This window comes from Pezoporus occidentalis, unplaced genomic scaffold (assembly GCF_034315485.1).
Source record: "Pezoporus occidentalis ecotype Australia unplaced genomic scaffold, CSIRO_AGI_Poc_V1 ctg122, whole genome shotgun sequence".
NCBI lineage: Eukaryota > Metazoa > Chordata > Aves > Psittaciformes > Psittacidae > Pezoporus > Pezoporus occidentalis.
The window spans coordinates 584,766-601,252 of record NW_026913016.1 but is presented as its reverse complement, the minus strand read 5'-3'; the positions used below and the strand labels follow the sequence as shown (position 1 = coordinate 601,252).

General features: G+C 43.8%; 1 protein-coding gene and 1 long non-coding RNA gene across 2 annotated transcripts in view; both read left to right on the top strand.

The window, feature by feature from the left end:
- The window catches only part of RB1 (RB transcriptional corepressor 1), a 217,540-nt gene that overhangs the window by 183,955 nt on the left and 17,098 nt on the right, over nucleotides 1–16,487 (top strand). The window lies entirely within an intron of this gene.
- LOC134157877 (uncharacterized) lies at nucleotides 257–6,925 on the top strand. The gene is made up of 3 exons (XR_009962504.1): nucleotides 257–318; nucleotides 1,031–1,185; nucleotides 5,533–6,925. It is a non-coding gene; the product is annotated as an uncharacterized LOC134157877 (long non-coding RNA).

Below are 16,487 nucleotides of genomic sequence, written 5' to 3'. Positions count from 1 at the left end.
TTTCACAGACAGAAGAAGCCTGGAAGGGTTTCTCCATAGAAATAGCGTGGTAAGGTCTCAAATCCTCGCCTTGCTCCCCAGCATATACACACACATACCCATTCATACATACACACACAGAACTAGGGTCTCATGAGCAGCAGTTCACAATGATTTTTTTCATTTGTATTGTCTGGCTGGGGTCAGACACGTCTCCATGTGCCTCATGTGGGTGTCTCTGCGTGTTCCAGTTCACAGCGTCCTGCCTATCTACCAGGGACCAAACCTCAAGTATTCAAGAAAATAACCTATATGTGATCTAAGCAAAGGAAATCATTAGTAAGATCTTCTTAAAAGGAGAATTCCTTGGTTCTTAGAAATGTTTGTGTATTAGCCTCACAGCTATTTCTGTCTTTTTCTTCTGCCACATCTGTGAACACACATAAGCATGCCCTGGACATACACATGATGGGAACTTTGGGAAAGCAGGCTTAAGAAGGAACAACCTCCTAAGGAAACATTTCAGGTTTGAAAAACAAACAAACCTGGCATCAGCAAAAGCTAAGTGTCTAAATGTGCTCAACAAAGCTTTTGCTATAGGTACGTATAGTCAGCTAAGTTCTCTTACCTATTATGAACAGGATACTTGATTCACTTGATCATTCACTCAAAAAATTGCTATATGCTAAGGAACTCACAGCTCCAGATCATACCACACCTGACAGATGAAGTGACACCTGAGCTGAAAAGCTGCTACAAACCTTGCTTATAGATTATTTTTTTATAAATGCTGAGTGAACTCATAAATGTCCATACATGAGTGCATGCTACCTCCTTACACACCAGGAAAGTGCATTGCCAGTCATAAGGGATGGAAAGAACACAGCAAGCCACACCACGGGCACAATTCAGGCATTCCAGCTGCAGCCAGCCATTTTCCTGAGCATGAATGACCCAAACAGGCTGACCTAAGGGAAGCCTGAGAAGCCTAAGAAAAAGCTGTTGGGAAAAGGCTTTCTCACAAGCATTTATTTCCCTTGTTATTGCACAGCCATCTCCAAACTACCACATGTAGGGCAGGCATGGAATAAGCCTGGTCTGCTGGAGACATTCCTAATCAAACCTGAAGGTGCTCACCTAATAGTCATGGAGCTGTTGTGGGGCACTGCCAGATCTCAGGGTGCAGGCAAACCCCTTTCTCAACAGGTACACACATGCTCAGTGCTCTGCTCTCACACAAATCTTGGGTAGGATGCAGATCATTAACACAACCAGGTTAGGGTGTCTCTATGCCAGTGAGAGGTCTAAATTTCCAGCAGTGATGATTCAAGACTCAATTTAGTCACTACTCATAGGGCTCTAGTGCCACTTAGAGGTCCTTCAGCGTTGTCATGGGGCTAATAGACATGACAATGAGTCTTGGGGTACTCAAGAGCATCCCAAATAGCACCAGGCATGATGGATGCTAACAGAGACTCTCCTTTCACAACCAGTCATAGAATCATAGAATAGTTAGGATTGGAAAGGACCTTAAGATCATCTAGTTCCAAACCCCCTGCCATGGGCAGGGACACCTCACTGTAGATCATGTCATCCAAGGCTCTATCCAACCTGACCTTGAACACCACCAGGGATGGAGCATTCACAACCTCCCTGGGCAACCCATTCCGGTGCCTCACCACCCTTACAGTAAAGAACTTCTTCCTTATATCCAATCTAAACTTCTCCTGTTTAAGTTTGAACCCATTACCCCTTGTCCTGTCACTACAGTCCCTAATGAAGAGTCCCTCTCCAGCATCCCTACAGGCCCCCTTTCAGATACTGGAAGGCTGCTATGAGGTCTCCACGCAGCCTTCTCTTCTCCAGGCTGAACAGCCCCAACTTCCTCAGCCTGTCTTCATATGGGAGGTGCTCCAGTCCCCTGATCATCCTCGTGGCCCTTCTCTGGACTTGTTCCAACAGTTCCATGTCCTTTTTATGTTGAGGACACCAGAACTGCACACAATACTCCAGGTGAGGTCTCACAAGAGCAGAGTAGAGGGGCAGGATCACCTCCTTCTGAGCTGCTGGTCACACTCCTTTTGATGCAGCCCAGGATATGGTTGGCTTTCTGGGCTGCAAGCACACACTGCAGCCAGCTCATGTTCATTTTCTCATTGACCAACACCCCCAAGTCCTTCTCCACAGGGCTGCTCTGAATCTCTTCTCTGCCCAACCTGTAGCTGTGCCTGGGATTGCTCCCACCCAGGTGTAGGACCTTGCACTTGGCATGCTTAAACTTCATGAGGTTGGCATCAGCCCACCTCACAAGCGTGTCAAGGTCCCTCTGGATGGCATTCCTTCCCTCCAGCATATCAACCGAACCACACAGCTTGGTGTCATTGGCAAACTTGCTGAGGGCGCACTCAATCCCACTGCCCATGTCACCGACAAAGATGTCGAACAAGACCAGTCCCAACACTGGTCCTTGAGGGACACCACTCGTTACTGGTCTCCAGCTGGACACTGAGCCATTGACCACAACTTGCAAATGGCCATCCAGCCAGTTCTTTATCCACCGAGTGCTCCGCCTATCAAATTGATGTCTCTCCATCTTCTGTCATCTCAGTGACTCATTAAGCTCCTCTGGCTGACATGGAAGTAGGCTTCAGGTTTCCAAACATCCCTAAGCCTTCATTTGTGCTGTCATTTTAAATGGTGCAGGATACCCTGCCTGGCTTACCAGGGCATGGGTCTATGGTAATTACTGTGTCATATCTGCCAGCTTGAAAAGGTGTCATGGGACCACAGGGCATTTCAGATGGCATCAGGTGTCCCCTGCACATGGCTGGAGTTGGTAGCATAGACACCTAGGTGGAGGAATGTAATCTGAACCTGGACCCCACCCCAAATATTTAAATCACATAGACATTTGCAACTGCAACTTCTGCCTCTGAGTTTTCAGTTTAATCGGTATCAGCAGGTCCTCAAATCAACCCAAAAGACAGTCAGGTAAGTTCTTTTTACTTGCCTCCTTCCCAAACTGAAATCCACCAAATCAGGTTGGGAAATCGTGCTATTACCTCCTAAGATAGAGACTGAACAGAGGGTTTTGGCATTTGACCATCCAAGATCCTTTCCCAGTCATTTGACATGATAAGCATGTAATAGCAATACAGTCACACTTTGTATTTCAGTTATTGTAACAAATCACTGATATTATATCTGTACAGGTAATCACTGTAACGTTGATAAGTACAGCCCACAGTGCTCTGTTTGTACAAAGCTTCTACAGCTTTTACCTGTACTTTATTCCAGGTAACCAAATAAACAAATCTAAAATAACTTTAGCCGCTCTTAGTCCTGTCTTCATTAGCTCTGCACTATCTTGTATTAATATGCATAATATTGGCTGTCAGGTTTTACGCTCCTGTAAGCCTTAGTCTTTGTGCAGAAATTTTGGTCCCAGTACTTTGTGCTAGTTACCTTGCTCCACAATTACTGCCCAGCAGCAGGGATTAGTCAGTATTTCAGCACAGTCAAAACCTGGTGGGAAATCTTTATGTGCACCTGTTTTTGGCAAAGTATCTTTCCTCCAGTGACTTTCTGTATGGCTGAGTTACGATCCTGACAAGCTCACACAGCAAATCCATTCCTGTCTTTTTTGGGGTGATGATGTCTAATGATGTCTTTAGTGTGGGGTATGACAAAAATGTACATGTGAAAAAAGTACCATAGTCTGGCCTGCATAAGACAGACAGTCTTGCATTCAATTGCTCCCATGACTGGGCCTAAAAGTCCTTCAAAGTCAGAAAAGATGGGCCAAATTGTTTCTGCAGGATTTTGAAGCAGTGGGTTAATAGGATGAGGGGTAATGTTTTTAAGGTAAAAGAGGGGAGATCCAGGCTGGACATGAGAAAGAATTTTTTACAAAGGGGGTGGTGAAACACTGTCTCAGGTTGCCCAGAGAGGCGGTAGATGCACCATCCCTGGAGACATCCAAGGCCAGGTTGGATGTGATTCTGGGCAACCTGGTATAGTTGAAGATGCTGCTGCTCATTTCAGGGGGCTGGACTGGATGACCTTTGAAGGTTCCTTCCAATCCAAACTATTCATGATTCTATAATTCTATTACAGTGTCTTTTCCCTCAGAGAAGTAAAAAAATAACTAACAGTATATAAAGATGTTGAAGCTTAGTCTGTGTTTAGATGAGACAGTTGTGAGAAAGACTCAATCCTGCCACCTGAGCATAGACCCATGTTATCCACAGAGAGGTGGAAGTGTCTGGATGTCCATTGCAGCTAGGATGGACAAGATGACAGCCTACACTTGACTTTTCTTTGTCAAAGGTCAAACTGCTTAAAAAACCCCATACAGCCCAAAGGAAGCAGCAGCAGCCCACTGCCTTTTCCCCCTGTACAGCACGAAGGATGTGGTTTTCCTTTTTCATGTGGGACTTGCCACAGTTGTCTTTTCTGCTACCTCAGTTGGAGGATGCCAAACATCCTTATGTGAGGGTGCAGCTGAAGGTCACATGGAAATTTCGGTTAGCAGAGTATGTATCTCCATGGCTGATTAGTAATGTTTCCCATATGGTGCCTTCATTATTTGCTGTCTAAAAATGGGACTAACTCATGCTATGCTTTGAGGTACAGTCCAAACAGCTTTTGGTTTTGGCTTTGGTGGGGTTTTTTAATCCTCTCACCCTGTCCTGTTGGTGTCCTCCGTTTTTAAAAGCTTCTTTACCTATTTAAGAAACACCTCAGATGAAGACATTGCCGGATCATCTGAATGGCCAAAACAGAAAAAAAACAAACAAACCCACAGGGCTTCTTCCCCTCCTTCTTTAATGGCTGCATCCTCCCTTCTCCTCTCATATTTGCAATTTTTTTCTCCCTCCTGATTTCGCTTCTCATTTCTCTGCTTTTTCCTCTTGTATATTCTCTAATGGCAACTCTATCTTCTCCCAGAGTTTCAGATACTGTTTCTCCAGCAGAGCCTCAAACCCAGCTCAGCTTTTCAGCTTTGCATTTAATTCCTTTGACATTTGTTTTTGTGTGCCTATCCACCATCCCAATACAAGTTCTTTAGGATGAACCCCAGATCTTTTTGCCTTGGCCTTTTCTGCATCATCTATCACTGTAGACAACTCCATTTTCTTCTTTCTGTCTTGTAATCTGGACTCTTTTGTCTCCTTCAACCACACTAAATCTTGTCTCATGAATCTTGCAATTTCCTTTTTTAATATAATCAAGACCAGTCTTTTCATTGCTATCTCCAGTCTTAACACCTGATTCATCTTCTGTCCTTGTGATGATTCCTGCAACAGGCAGCTGTAATGCTGCTAGAATATTTCAGTCAGGGAATAAATCCTGCTCATCTGCATTTTTTTGTTCGATTTGGATGATTTGTTGCTCTGTGATAAACTGACTTTTCTTCATGGACAAAGTAGACCTCAGATGTGGTCCTTTCTGTGTGCTGTTAACTGTATGGCCAATACCACTTTCAACCTGAGCAATTGTTGAACAAAGCTTTGTATGATATCTTCAATTTCTTTTGCTACTCCATTGCAGGGTCATCTGATCTGTTTTCTACTCTGCAGTAATTATTTCATGTCACTCATTACAAGTGAACAAATCAATTCAGTTTATAAGCTCTGACTCTTCCTACCTGCATACTCACTCCAGTGGACTGTTTCCAGCTTGTGTTCTTCTCTGAGCCACTGACAGGACATGGCTTCACTGGATGGCATGAAGAGAAAGATATTTTTTCTTTACTTGCAAAACAATTGAACGCTAAACCTACTCGAATGAGAAACATGATTATTCCTCTATGTGACTTCTTTATTTGAGCTCTTTTGTTTGCACAGTCTCTCTTCCTCACATATTTTGCACACTGCCGGTTTAAAACTTTACGTATCTGTAACTCTACTGCTCATGCTGAGCGCATCTGCAATGTGTTGATTAGGAGCCACCTGGAAGATGTGGTAGTCATCACAAACACCTTTGCTTTTCATTCACATCAGTTACAAGCCAGGTCTTTAGTATCCCTTCCTCACCCTTCAACTCTTAGAATACAAAAGATTCCCTGTATCTTGTACCTCTAGAAGATACGGGGAATCTTGTAAATGTGTAGGATGTATCCTACAGGAAACTGGTAGAGATGCTTCTCTTTATGTGGTTTAAGTCTTTGTCACTGCAAATAAAATTTCTTTTTGTAAGTACTGAGATGGATTTTACTGGTTTGCACAGCTTGGCCACCTGGGAAATTGCAGCGACAACAAGGATGGAAGGTGCATGCTGCTGCACATAGATTTGTATATGTTGTACCTACATATACACATATGTGTCAGCCCCTGACAGGGGAAATGTTCACCACATCTGAACATCGCACGTCCCATGACAAAAGCTGAATGTGCCCGATTCCTCCCAGCAGAGGTCAGTGGTAACCTAGTTCCCAAAATTGCTTGGCGTGTCCAATCAAGCATGTACACACAAAACTGCCTCGGATAAAGGTGCCCTGCAGAAGGGTGGCTCAGGCAAAGTTGTACACCCAGTGCTGGGAAATTTCATATCTATTTCTCAGTATAGGGCCACAAGCATTTCGCATATGCAATACTGCCTTAGCTTTTTCCTGAGATGTGCACTGAACTTTTCATTATAGTAAATAACACTTATGGCTCACAGCAGCTTCCTTTTCTCATTGGTTCTTTCCCCCCACTTTAGATCATGGTGTTAGTATCACTTTGGCCATTGTGGCCAATTTAACACAAAGTTAAGAATTCCCACAACAGTTTTAGTTGCTATTGAGAGTGCATAATGTATTAAAAAGCTTTCATTTAATGTTTTCTTTCCTCTCCCACTGAAGATGAGAACTATGTAAAGTACTCTTTCTTTTTCATTGTTTTTTCCCCCACCTTTATGCCTGAACCCTCCTCCAAGACTCACGCTGCCAATATAACGTATGTATCAGATATAAGAGGCTGGAGACCCTGTTTAATAAACTGCATTGCAGAAGATAATGGTGTGTTGTATTTTTCAGCATCTCTTTTCTGTTTCTTTCTGAAAAGCACTTCAAGCTTTATTTCACATTAGTGTTCAGTACAGCCCAGCCACCAGCTCTGCAACAGAAACAGCAAAGTACAGGTGAATAGGAACAAACTTCTAATTAGAGCTCAGCTTGCCTCTGTTAATTTATTTCAGATTCACCAACCTTGAACCATTTGATACATGGCAATGACATTCTTGTAATTCACAGTTACTCACCATTTAAACAGCAACTCAAGAGATGCAGAGCATTTCATAGACATTAATGACCCCCTGGAGACCTGCTGACCTAAGGCCAAGGACCCATAACCTTGATTGATCATAAATTCCCAAACCACTGTTTTGGCCAGAGTTCATCATCGCTATTGGAAGCTGAAAGGCATGGAATAATATGTAAGATGTCTGTTTTTTCCACACTGCCAGGTTCTGTGATGTGCCTGTCCTAAATTACCCTGAAATTCTGGGAACTGCTAGGGAATTGACTTCCTTTGTGTAAGCTCACCATGTTCCGTTTTTACATCTTAACTACTCTGTTTCTCTAATTCAGAGAATAAGCTGCAGCACTCTGTAAGATTGTTTTGTCCAGTCTTTAATTCCTCTTTCTAGTGTACCTTTCTAGGTACATCTATTGAAATGTGCTACAGTCTTAATGTTTAAACCAAAGACACTGAAGTCTAATCACCTGTGGGTTTTTCTGCTGTCTTTCTGATGTATATTTGTATGGTGCCACAGCTTCAACAGACAAGCTATCCTTCCTAAATTAATGAGGAGATCCAACCCAGAGCAGCCCAGGGCAGGGCACAACCCTTGGGGACCAGCAGAAATGATGTTCACAGCTGTCTTGCAGCACACAAAGTGATTTCTAGATTAAGGACAGTATCAGACCTATGAGGAAGTCTAAATACTTCCTTATAATGGAGATATCAATAACTAAATGGTTTTGGTTCATCAGGAGTAAACCATGGAAAACCTCCTAGGTCATGTTAGGACAAGGGAGCAGGACAAGCTCAGGACTGTATTGTGGTGTGTCCCATGCTGATTTCAGTAAGGATGGTCCCTATGATATCAGGTCTGCCTAAACAAGGTGGAAGATCCTCTCCATGAGGGCTTATGCCTGCAAACACTTCCATGTTTGACCTGGCTAAGACCCTTCCCAGCAGAGGCTTCAGAAGAGCTGATGAAGGAGGAAATTCCCACCAGCAAGCTCCATCACTTGCTGTTTATTACACTCCTCCTGCTGGACCCAAGGGAGAAGCAGAGACCACCCAAATGAAAAGAGTCTTTCAGTGTTGCATGAAAGACCTAGAGAGCTGCTGGAAGAGCAGGGAGGTGGCTGGGCAGAATTCATCAGGCCCAAGGAGGTGCTAAAGGGGCAAAGGCCTGCCGAGGGGCAAAGAGTGTAATGCCATTAATTTTTGGTCACACTTTGGGGGGAGGAGAGGCTAAGAAATTATAATGCATGCAAGAAGGCAGGAGAGATGGCAAAGGATGCTGGAAAATGGACAATTTTATACAAAAATAATTTATTTGCACTGTTTAAGTATTCTTGGGGTATCCTAGAATACTATCACAAACTTTCAACCAGTCAAGTAAAAGGAAATGTGGGTCAAGTGGAAAGAAAAGGCATGTTTTTAATATCTTCACAGTAAGATCTACAGGTCTGCAGTGCCAAAACCACATGAAGAAGTAAATGTGCAGTCTTACTTAAAAGTTTCTCCACAGATTTACTAATCTGTTGGACTTAATTTTGTGTAATTTCTGCACCTGGAAGATTTAGCCAGATATTCCACCTGAGCATTACTGCAGAGCTTTTCCCTTCACCATTTACTAGCAACGTTATGCCAATGACACAAATCCCAAGGAACTCTGAGGCGTGGATCTTACTGCTGAGATACTCTTCTCTCACTTGTTTCTTCTTCACGGTTCCAAGCTTGGGCTAGGGTAAAAATTCAGTAACAATGTTTAAAAACTCATCAAATTTCAGCAACAATGGACAGAGACATCTCCCGTCCAAACCCTGGGTTCTTCAAGGTGGTCCAGATGCCCTAGAAGAAGGGAAGATATGGCTACCAACTGTGTTGAAATGAGGAGGACTGTGAAAGGCAGTCTATATGTCTTCCCCATATACTGAATCGGGTTCCAGCCATACAAGTGTGAAACTGGAAGAGGCTTCCTGGGGAAAGTTCAACCTTTTCTGGTTGTAGCAGCCGAGCTGTAAAAGCAGGGAAAATATAACTGGTTTATCCATGATCAAAACTTCATTTTTAAACACTTAGGTTTCTTACCTACACAACTTCTGTTAGAAAGCAGAACTATTTTCCTCTTATTTAATATATCTGCTTGAAAAAAATCCCACTAGATGAAAGATTTCAGCAGAATTTCTCTCCAAGTTATCTTTTCTGACTCCTTCCTGTATTTCAGAAGGCAAACAGCAACACTAAAACAAGCTGAGCTTTTAAGAACTGCTCAGCCAACAACTAGGTGTTTTCTTCATATAGTTTTCCCATCATAAATATACTGTCAATACAGCATAAACCAGAGGCAGATGGCTTGTCAAAAAAAGTAAATCTAAAAATAGGATTCTCTGTTACGTACAGTTTATTATAGCTGCAACTGTAATAAACTGTACCCCTTTCAGGTTGTTTTCCTGCAAATAGTTTTATGGGGTTTTCTGCTTGCATGGATGGATGGGTAATTGGATGGATGGGTAGACAGATGTCTGGAGAGGGAATTTTATTCAAGCAAATGGAGATCCAGCATGTCAACAAGTATATTCATGCCAGAATTGCTTTCTCGCCTGTCATGGATAGAGACATAGAGTTAAATATGTATAAATAGGTATATGCATGGTTATTGGCAGAAATGTGAGCTAAAAATGAAGAAAGTATCTTCAGATTGATAGCATTTCTGCTTTGTCAGGAGGAAAATCCAGCTATTTAAAAACTGGGACCAGCATACCATGGAAACATAACACTGCTGTGCAAAACGAACAGGATCAAAAGATGAAAACGTTGTTAAATGCTTTGATTTTTCCTAGGCTTATTTTTCAGCTATCTGTATCTGAAGCTGCAGGGTAAACCCAAGCACTAACATGACAAATGGAAAGCAGGGACAAGGGAGACAGTGCCTGTAGTTATCCTGATGGGTAAAGTCAGTGATCCACACGTACCAGCTGGCTCCAGGGCTGTGCCACACTGCACATCAACCTCAGTGCAGGGCAGACTCAACCAGGTGTTGCAGTGGAGGATCCTGCAGGCAGCTCCCACTCAGCACTACAATTACACCACCTGTGTGGCCTTGTCTTTAAGAGTGCAGCAGCAAGTTCTCATGTGAACAGCCTGTCTGTTGGATGGGAGAAATGAAGAACAGAGTTGTTTTCTTATAACAAAATCCTGTAATAGCTTGAATGACCAATATGGAGTAACCTTTTTTATGGATGAGGTGTGCAGATTGTGCTGCACCTGATGGGAGGCTGGTTTGGTGCTGCACAACTTGAGGTTCCCAGCAGATAAGGAGATGCTCGTTTACCTCTAATATTCTTTCTTTATTTATATTATTAGGATTAATAAATACCATTTTAAATGATACTTTACAGAGTCTGAGCTCATTCCTTACCAGGATCATAATAAAACAGCTAACATGCAGGACAGACAGCTCCACAAGGAGCCATCATACATGCCATGATGAAAGGGGCAGGGGATGGGGGCAGCTGCCTTTACTGGGAGCTGGGCTTCCCTGTATGGTTGTGCCCATGGAGAGAGGGGAAACTGGAGCCTGGGCTGAGAAGATTGATTTGCTAGTGCTGGTCAGGTCGTGTCCCAGCAGCCAACCTCTCTTCACCATCCACCCTCTGCACTTGGGAGCAAGAAATCCTCCATCCTTTTAAGTGTGTAAAATACATACTGGCATTGTCCTCTGCTGGTTAGTGCCAGCCCCATAGCGGGGTTTGCTCTGATGAACACTAGCAGACCCACAAAGCACCCTCTGCTCCCAGTCCCTGGCTCTGCTGGAACCCAGGCAGGTCAGCCATGGGCAACCACCACAGGAGCCACCAGCAGCCCTGTAGAGAATACTGCCCTCTGCATTTTACTAATTTATTCATTTATATTTTCTGTATTTTCTTATTTATTCTAAAGGATGTCTTTTTACATTTATTCGTGGTTCACATTTGCTCAGTCTGTGTGGGATGGCTCCTTAAGGGATGGAACCGACCACTCCTGCTGAGCAGTTGATGCCCTACAGGGAATCTGGGCTGTACTGGTAAATTTGGTCAGGGGTACTGTTCCTATTCCCTGGGGTGATGAGCCCTACTCATCAGGAAACTGATTGAGGATTGAAAGAGGGAGAGGGATGATTGTCCTCCTAGAAAGAAACAGAGCAAGAAGATCAGGAACATTTAGAAAACTAAGACTTCATTTAGTGGGCCTCAGTTTAAACCGCAACTTTATCCAGCCCTTTTGCCATGTGGTAAGTGCTTGTGTGCAGACATGTATTGGAAGCATCAATGAAATGATCAGACCTTGCTATTTTTTATATTGCATTTTCATATTCACATTATTTATTTAAATTTTAATATTTAAATGAAATTATTTATATTTATAACATCCATCTCTATTACAAATACTATTTATCATATTCATAATCATGGTGTTTATATTATTTATGCTATTATTATATTTATACTATATTTATATTATTCTTATTTTTTTGTCATGGATTGGGGGTGCACCAGGCCAAACTCAGAATGCAAATAGCAGCTGCAATGTACTTTAAGCTTGTGGTACCAGCCTGTGGGGCTCCATAACGCTGCAAAACTGGCAAGTGCAGAAGATCATCAGCAAATAAGGAAAATGGGGAGGAATGAAGAGACACAAGCCTTCTGGCCTGCATACAGGGCTTTGCACCCATGCAGCCAGGCAGGTCTCCTCCATACTCGTGTACTGAGAAAACACATATCTGTAGGGATGCACTTATACTGGGAAACACATTTTTGCACAAGGATAACTGCCTGCCTCAATATGTACCAGTTCACCTGTGTGCTAAGGGAGGGGGTCCTTTGATACCCAAAGTGATATTGAGGTTCAATTTTCTTAACTTGCCAAGAGCTTTTCCTCAAACTCAGGCAGAGACCATCAAACAAAATCCTGGAAAGGCAAAAAAAGCAGCTGCCGGTGCAATATCTGTCCAGGTTCATGTTAAATCTGTTTCTTTTGATCACAAGGTTTAAACACTGTGGGTACTAGAGCAAGCCAAGATCTGAGAAGTGCTCAGATTATTCTGTTTTGTCCAACATCTTATGAAGCCCAGCTAGGACACATGTTCAGGTTGTGGGATGCTGTGAAAAGCAAACTGCATCCAGGTGCCACAGTGCAATTATTGCTAGAAATGCTGCAGGCTTTGAAGGGGTCTCTGCTGGATTTTGGAGCAGATGTCCAACATTGTGCATGCTCTGCGGTCACGGGCAGGGGGGGCTGCAAGGTTCATGCCAGGTACCTCACAGGATGCCAAATCCAGTAACAGCAAAAATTAACCCTGAGACATAGCATTCTACATGCTGATCTTAAAATTGTTCCTAGAAGACACTCACATTCACTCACTGAGATGTTGCATTTGCCTTACAAGCACAGATTCTTGAGCTCACAGGCTGACATACTTCACTTTGTGCTAGGAAAAAGTTCTCTGTGTGGTTTGCTGGGTAAAGCAAGTGGAGGCTGTGCCTTTGCCTCCTAAAGTCTTTCAGTAATTCAGGGACAAAACCTGCCCCTGTATCAGGGACATTGCCCTTTGTCTGCTGGGATGGCCCCCATTTAAAGCCCTCATGCTTAACAGGGACCTGGCATGTGAATCTGTTTTTGGGGCTCTGCCATGTTACTCTCCTAAGCCTAGGAGAGCAGGCTGCCACGTTTGTCCTTCAGCGCTGCTGGAAAAAATGAAGAGGGAGACACATAAGGCAAGCTAATGCCCAAAGAGCTTGTGGATTGCAGGGTATTTTGATGCTATGATAGGAGGATATTTTGATCTATGGTGAAGTAAGAGCAAGGAGAAGATAGTCTGCTTCAGGGAGACTAAGGGAACAAATAAATTCAACATGATATTTTGAGTCCACATGCTCCTTCCATGTATCTTAGTGCTCTCTGAACATATGAATACAACACCCAACAATTCCTCTGCAGGAAAGGTCTTCTTTTTATCCCTGTTTTACAGGCTAGGTCTCAATAGGGGAGCATTAGAGATGCCCAATGAACCAGACCTAGCTATTTGCCCCATTACCCGTACTATCACTGTCCTCCCAAACAAACATCTCAGACATCCTTTTTTTCAACTAAAAATGGGTCTGGGTGCCTATGCTTAGTGCAGGTGGGCTAAGCAAGGTGTTAGCTCAAGGGCTGAGGCACCAAGATTGGGGACCCTAAGAAGCAGAGCTCCCCATACTCCCTGCTCCCCAAAAGGGGCAGGGGCTATGCTGGGACACCAGCCCAGGGTAGCCAGGGCAGCAAACCTGCCTCCCCAGGCAATCTCATTTCATCTGCCTCCTCTGGGCAGCAAAATTCAGTTTTGTATAGACCACTGTGAAGCCTAAAGCCAGCTCTGGAAGACAGCCCCAGATGTGCTATGTGAAGGCACATGAGCTCACAGCAACAACCAGCTTTTCCCTTCCATCTGCTCCGATTAAATACGTTTGTGACAAACTGGCTGTGCATTCCTCCAGCAAAATACTCATTTTTTAAAAATCTTGACTCGAAATAAAACCCCAAATGACAGAGCAAAGCTGATTGGGAACCGGGAGTTCAAAACCATGTCTTTTTGAGAATGAAATCCTTTTCCTTTACAGCTTTTGCCCTCTCCCTTCTGCTACTTTCTATAAAACAGGGAAGTTATCTTGGGAATCAAAATTTCCCAGTTCCTTTTCAAACGGACACAGGGTACAGTGCTATTTCAATCTTTTAAGGTATGCATTGAGAGGGGAAGGCAGGCAGATACTAGGTACCATCTTGGCTGGTCCCAGTTCCCACCCAGCCCAGCAGTCCCATTGCCCACGAGAGCAGACACCTCCCTGCCTGCAGCACAGCTCACTCCATCTCACTCAGGGTGCACCGTACACAGCACTTCGAGAACACTGTGGCCAGCATCTTATGGAAGATGCTGTGAAGTGGGTGATCAACCATTGCCTAAGCTGTCTTTCGCTGCTGATACCAGTATTGGTAAGAGCTCAGTCTTGAGGGTGTATGAAAAGGAGCAGTGTTACACAAGACCAGCCTTAGGTAGGTATGCTATATCACTGCTGTAATATTAGGTATCAGGTAAGAAATGAACATGATGGATCATTTCTAAACCAGGCCTCCTCTGGGAACACTGTTCACTGGCTGCAGTATAAGAGTCCTGATGTGTCATGGAGGTTTTCACAAGGCCCCATCTGCACCAGGAGCTGACGAATGCTTCATGATGAGATCCGGACCTTCGTCTGCTCCTTCTGTCTCCAGTCCATCAGCCCATCCGCTGGTAATTGAAAGCTGCCTGGAAATTACTAGTCTAAGTTTCTGCAGCAGAGGAGAGGCTGCTCTTGTGGATTTCTTCTGTGGTTTCCAGCAGCCTCTTGTTATGAATGTCAAATCCCTGCATTTCCCACAAAAAGAGCTAACAAAGCCTTCACATGGCTGTTTGCTATTCCACTGCTTTTTACATCCTTCTTTCATGCCTTTTTGAATGGATTAAGAAACCCTCAGATACCAGTACCTGAGGGAAAACTCAGCGACTCAGCTTACATGCAAATTCTGCGTGTTTGTAATTCAAACTGTGTTGATTAGGTACAGTAAATAAGTATTGATTCTGACTAGATGGTTTATGTAACTAAGCAGCGCAGCAGGAATGAAGCATTACAACTATTACAGCTGCATGTGCAAATTACAGAGCTCTCATTTATTGGAATAGTTGAAATGAACTGCTCCTGCTGTGCTGATTAGTTAAATAAGCCATCAAATCAGGGAACATAACCATGTGCCGTAACACCGCGCGCAATCTGGAATTATGCATTGGACTGTAGTGTTCGTGATTCATACCAGCTAGTCATCTGTCCAACCAACTCAAGGCAAAAAGAGTTTTCTTCTCCCAAATGCATAATGTGATATTTGTTCTCCGCAAATACTGAAATGCAGAGTTAGCCTGTGATGACCGGCTAGGGCTTTTAAGTGTCTGTGAGTATGAACTGCACGAATATTAAATGCTAGCAGAGACAGGGCAGGAAAGATTTTGTGACCAGGAGCCATATCTAAATTCCAAGCAGCTGTGGGCCCACATCTCCACCAGATGTGAGTGCTGTCTATCCGTGCTTTGGCAAAGCAACTCGCATCTCTCAGGTGTGGCTGGTCCCCTTGGCCAGCTGCTCCTGCAGGAGAAAAATGCATGTGCAGCCCCATGGCTATTTTTGTGGAGGGTTTGCTTTCAGCATTTGTGTTGGTTTTAGCTGTTACACCCATACAGCATATTGGGAAAAAAAGGCAGCAATGAAGACTGTATGCAGGGGTATGAAGATACGTGATTATCCCTACTCTTATGGTCTTACACAGCTATTAGCTGCAATAGGCTTGCTATGTCCTCCAGCTGGGTAGATGGACTAGGTGACCTTCGAAGGTTCCTTCCAAGCCAAACTATTCTATGATTCTATGAAATCTTCTGCCTTTGGTAAGCTGCATGAGGGGCAGGCACACTGTCCTCCCACCCCATCTTTGTGTTCTTTCCCATGTATTGACTTCCTTCTCCATTCAGAGACCACTGGAATTCCTGCTTAAATGGACCTTTGGTCCCAGTAAGTCTGTCCTCATTTTTTTACTTCTTGGACTGTCCCATCTTGAATCTATCCTCTGCCTCTTGCAAAATTTCCGAATAGGAAAATGTGTAGAAGAGATACAGGGAACTGCAGAGCTCTGCATGGTTGGGTAACATTGGGCTGAGGACTGTGGGTTGCATGGAGGACCAGGAATGGATGTGAGTTGATATTTTAGGCAAAGCTGGTGCAGAGAGCAAAAACATGACCTCATGGGTTGTGCAGCAGCCCTAAGGGATGTATTGGGAAGTGCACTGACAAGGCACACAACTTTAGGGGTTTCAAAGTGACAAGCTCATCCTTCAAGCACATCCTCCATGTTTATCCTTCACCCTGGTCTGATTATTTCTCCCATCAGCAGAGGATGGAGGGGACGGCTGGAGCACTGCAGGCCAGTAGTGTCAGTCTCGTTACAATCTCAGTGAAACATAAAGCTGAGTAACTTGTTCCTTCACCTGGATAAAAGTGCTTCTATCACTTACCTGGATACTCAGCTACATTAAGCTGACAGCTTGCTTTAGTATGCTTTTGGGGTGATGCCTGGCTGTCCTTGCACAGCACATGTGAATGAGGCATGTTCTTGCAGAGCTGGGGAGCAGCACACACTAAACCACACTACAAAAACCATGAGGCACTCATTAGCAGGCTATATCTGATCTTG